Below are 5,680 nucleotides of genomic sequence, written 5' to 3' on the forward strand. Positions count from 1 at the left end.
GGGCCCGTTTGCCCTATAAAGCAGATCTGAAAAAGCTTATCTAGACCTGTTCCTTGAAAAACAAGTTATTTTGCAATGCAGGTTCCTATTAAGCTAAGCTAAATTAATTCTGGTGGTGGTCCATTTTGGGCCTGTCCCTTACAACTTCCATTACTTTGTCTGTCTGTAATCACTTCTATGCTCTCTGCCCCAACCAATTTGTAAGGTCTCATCCTTCTTAGACACTGAAGCTGTACTGTAAGTTATTGCCTTCCTCCTCTCCTTATGTCTTTTGAGCAGTTTACCTTAATGCAATGTCCTTTTGTATAGATACAGGAAGACAATTAATTAATATGCTTTGTAAGTTAGGAATTGATTGGCTTTGAATATTATTCACTCCTGGGCTTCTGCCCTCTCAACTTAAGCCTCAGTTGCCCTCACTTCCTAGCACCCCAAGGGCAGAGTCCCAACGTGGGCCTGGATGGAACCAGGGCAAGCTGGTAAGTTATGTGCTAACCTGGCATTGCGATGGGCCAGGCCAAGGTGCCACGATTCTTAACTATAAGTTAAGAGGTTGATCATAGGCAAATGATGTCATGATCCAAAAGTAACGACAACACTAGGGCCCTGCTTCCAGGAATAGGAAAGATATCTTGCCTGAGCACTGCAGTCTGAGATCGAGATAGCCCTAGGAGAGCAATTCTACAAGCTCAAAGTATTTCTTACTGTGTCCATACAAAATGATTAATATTATATATGCTTATATGTTGGTTGGACAAGGAGAGGAGAAAGACCTCCTATAAGCTGTTTTCCTGTGTGTCCTGACTAGCTTGGATGAAACTGCTTTCTCCCCTTCAAACTGCCTTCAGTAAATGATTTCAGTATACTGAGACAGTTTTCCTTTTCTTTCAGAAACCTAGCTGGTCTTAGATCTGCAGATATCAGGTGCTAGCCAGGACTGATCTTTGGGATGTAGATTCCCAGCTCTAGCCAGGCTGGTCTTTGGGATGCAAATCAAGGTGGTTGCAGCTTGTGAAAGTGCTTGTGGAAGGTTTCAGTTTGGCTTTGTATCTTCTTTCCTGAGGCCAGTATTACTACTGGCCTGCTGATGTAAGGAAACAATGTGGATGTAAAGAAACAATATAGGGTTTGCTGCCTCAATGTTCTTTCTGTAACTCCTTTTGATGACATCACTGTAATGCCCCTTTTAGAGGTTCTATGATCTATATAAGGGGATCATCCTGGATCTCAGTGCCCGCATGTGCTTGAGGATTCCTGAGGACTCTATGACATACATCTCTTCCATGTAATAACCTGCTGCTCCACGACCAACCAGCCTGACTCCCGTTTCCTTCCATCTCCTGACCATCGCCATCGACCTCCATGGAGTGGGGAAATGGCCTGACCGCCAGCCTTTTATTTTTTGTGTGTTTACACAGGTTCTGCTTCCACTTCCTTCATGCATGAGTCTCCTTCAAGCTTGGGCAGAGTGGTCTTAAGCATACCTATGGCTGGTTGCAGAGGTCTTCAGCTGTCGGGGCTCTACTCAGGGCAGTGAGGGAAATTCACCCCTCCCCCTCCAAGGGGCCCAGGTGAGGAAAGCCAGGTGCGGGGTCAGGAGACTGTCGTTTTAGACATATTTGGAATTAATTTTAGATCGAAAAGTACTTATGTGCTTAGTAATAAATTACTATACACTTTTCAATCACCTCAGAGACCCCACTCTGCTTAGAGAACTAGATTTTTAAATACAGGGCTGTTTTGCCTGTGTGTCATGACTGAGAATCACTCTCAGTAGATATGAAACTCACTATACACAAAGATGCACACAGGCTACTTTGAGTCATCTGTGTTGTTAATGTGTGTTGGCCATTAAACTTCACTGAGACCCCTTAATCTGTCCTTTACAGGAGCCTCATGAGTCTCACCTTCCATTCAAGTTGTACTTGTAATAAGGTGGAATGAAATCATCAATATTCTCCTCACCTCTTCCTTCAGGAGAAAAATCCTACTTACATTCAAGGTGGTCGAATTGCAGACAACACCATCCACCTTTTCCTGGAGATGTACACGGGACTGAGGTGAGAACAGCAAAAGGCTCTAGTTTAATGGTCTCAATGAAGGTTTCAGGGAAGGGCATTAAACAAGACTCATATACCATCTTCCAAAAGAATTATTTTGTAAAACTGATGCCTTGGGTATGGTAAAAGATAATATGGTAAAAACCATACTTTTCTTTCTAGGACATTAAAGTTCTAAATCTATCTATTCAAGCTGCTTTGAAATATATTCCTTGATTTGGAATCACTGTCTGCCATAGGATTGAGTAAGGACAACACTCAAAGTAATAAGAAGAGAAAAATATGGAAAAATTAACTCATACTATGTTTGGTAACATATATACTAAAATTGAAACGATACAGAGATTAGCATGGTCCTTGCACAGATATGACATGCAAACTTGTAAAGTGATCCATGTTTTTGTTGCAAGAATAATTAACAGGGCGACTTTAAGCTAAGACAATCCACACAAGTACAAAAATTCTACATAAAGATAGCACAAATCCCCATCACAACAATCTCCTCAATGTCAATGGACTAAATGTGCCAATTCAGAGGCACAGAATGGGAAGATGAATTATAAAACTGAACCCAACATTCTGCTCCCTGAAGAAACACTTATGAACAATCAAAGCAACCATGGGCTCAAAGTCAAAGGCTGGAAAACAATTCTTCAAGAAAGAAACGAACACGTCCACAAAGCTGGAGTGGATATACTAGTATCAGACCATATGGACTTCAGGCTATAGGTTATAAGAGACAGTGAAGGTCATTTCTTCATGATCATGGGATCTGTACATCAGAAAGAACTCACCCTCCTCACTGTAGGTGATCCTAATGACAGACCAGCAAAATACTTAAAAATAACTTCTAATAGACTTAAAGAAAAACATTGAGAGCAACACAATACTAGTTGGAGAATTCAACACTACTTTGTCACTTCTCAATAGATCAAACAGACTAAAGCTCAGCAAGGAAATATTTTTTTAAGGGAAGTAATGAACAACCATTGGCTTAGAGAAGAAATCAAAGGGGAAATAAAAAGTTTCCAGAAACAAATGAGAATGAGGACACGAGCTACCAGAACTTGTGGGACACAGCAAAAACAGTGTTAAGAGGAAAGAGTATAGCTCTGCCAGAATTCATCAGGAAGCAAGAAAGGGCCTGCATGAATAAATTAGAGCTCAAGATTTTGGAAAATGACCAACAAAAGTAGTCCAAACTAGGCTGGAGGAAGGAAATAATAAAACTTGTACCAGACGTCAATGAGCTAGAATCCCAAAATACAATCCAAAAGACCAATAAGAGTAAAAGCTGGTTCTTTGAGAAAATAAATAAGATAAATAAACCACGAGAAGCCTCTCAAAGAAACAAAGAGAAAGAATTCTAATAAATCGAATCAGAAATGCAAAGGGGCATATCCTAATAGAAACTACAGAAATCCATAGGATCATCAGAGATTATATTGAGAAACTTTACAGCAGGAAATGAGAGAATCTTGAATAAATTGATAAATTTTTGGATTCCAATTACCTCCCAAGGCTGAACCAAGAAGATTTGGAATACTTGAACCTATCACTTCCAAGGAAATTGAAATGATGGTCAAAATATCCCCCCAAACAGAATCCCTGGCCCAGATGGATGGATTCAATAGTGAAATATTTCAAACCTTTAAAGAGGAAATGCTGCCAACATTTTTCAAGATTTTCCAGGAAATTGAAGAATCATAAATACTCCCAAATAGTTTCTATGAGGCAAAGATCAACCTAATACACAAATCAGACAGAGACACCACAAAAAAAGAAAATTACAGACTTATTTCCTTGATGAATACAGATACACAGATTCTCAAGAAAATACCAGCAAAGAGAATCCAGAAACTCAACAAAAGATCACACACTATGACCAAGTAGGTTTATCTTGGGGATGCAAGGATGGCTTAACATTCTCTAGTCAATCAACAGAATACACCATCTCAAAAAAATAAAGATAAAAGTCATATAATCATATCAATAGATGTAGATAAAGCATTTGATGAGATCCAGCACCCATTCATGATGAAAAACTCTCAACAAAATGGGAGTTGAAAGTACTTTCCCCAATATAGTCAAAGCAAATTATCACAAACCCACAGCAAGCATTATTCTCAACGGGGAAAAACTGAAGGCTTGGAGCAGAAATCAATGAACTAGAATTCCAAAATACAATCAGGCACAAAACAAGTGACCCACTCTCATCACTCCTATTCAACACAGTACTTGAAGTATTTGCCATATGATTTCGGTTAAAAAAAAGATATCAAGGGCATCCAGATAAAAAAGGAAGAACTCAAGCTTTTACTATTTGGAGGACGACATGATACTATACTTAGAAAATCTCAAAGAGTCTACAAAAAAGCTCCTGGGAACAATAGATTTGTTTAGTAAAGTAGCATATTACAAAATCAATATCTGCTACTCCATCGCTTTCCCATATATTAATAATGAAAGAGAAAAAAGAGATAGAGAAAAAACAATCCCATTCACAATAATACCTCAGAAAATCGAGTATATTAGAATCAACTAAAAATGTTAAAGATCTATACCAAAAAAAAAAAAAAACTACAACGCTCTACTTTACAAAATAAGAGAGTATATGAGGAAATGGAATCACATCCCATGCTCATGGATTGAGAGGTTTAACACTGTCAAAATGGCAATACACCCCAAAGCTCTATAAAGATTTAATGCACATTCTATAAGGATACCCATAACATTTTTCAAATAAATAGATTAAACACTCTTGAAAGTCATACACAACAATAAACTCCCATGAAGTGCTAAAGCAATCTTTGGTAAAAAGAAGAAGGGAATACCTTCCCCAAATACAAACCCAACTACATAGTTGTAGTAATCAAAATACCATGATATTCAGATAAAGACAGGCCTCAGATCAATGGAATATAGTTAAATATCCTGACGCTGGCCCTCAGATTATTATTACCTAATCTTTCATAAAGGCTCAAATACATCACAGGTAGCTTGCCAGGCTCTGCCGTGAGGGCTAGATACTCTCTAAGCTTGCCGGGCTCTCCGAGAGGGGCGGAGAAATCGAACTCGCATCGGACATGTTGGCTGCGTCCAAGGCAAACGACCTACTCACTGTGCTATAGCTCCAGCCCATTAGATGTATTCGATATACGAAACACAGTAACAACAAGTCTCATGATAGAGACGTTACTGGGCCCGCTCAAGCAAATTGCAGCCAACATGGCCGACCCGAGTTCGATTCCTCTGCCCCTCTCGGAGAGCCTGGCAAGCTACCGAGAGTATCTCGCCCGCATGGCAGAGTCTGGCAAGCTCCCGATGATGTATTCCATATGCCAAATACAGTAACAACAAAGTCTCCAATGGAGACGTTACTGGGCCCGCTCGAGCAAATCGACGAACAATGGGAGGACCTTTACCTTTACATTACCTTCATAAAGGCTCAAGAAATATGAAGTTGAGCTAGGAAGTCTCTTCAGCAACTGGTGCTGGGAAAACTGGACAGCAACATGCAAAAAAAAATGAACTCAGACCTCTTTATAGTGCCAGGCACAATGTCAGATCAAATGTATTAAAAACCTCAATATCATACCTGAATTCTTAAGGTATATGGA

General features: G+C 39.5%; 1 pseudogene; it reads left to right on the forward strand.

Moving 5' to 3' along the window:
- Positions 1 to 2,363: 2,363 nt before the first annotated feature.
- On the forward strand, positions 2,364 to 2,462 carry LOC130037197 (uncharacterized; annotated as a pseudogene).
- Positions 2,463 to 5,680: the final 3,218 nt, after the last annotated feature.

Source organism: Sorex fumeus, unplaced genomic scaffold (assembly GCF_029834395.1).
Source record: "Sorex fumeus unplaced genomic scaffold, SorFum_2.1 ptg000070l, whole genome shotgun sequence".
Lineage (NCBI taxonomy): Eukaryota > Metazoa > Chordata > Mammalia > Eulipotyphla > Soricidae > Sorex > Sorex fumeus.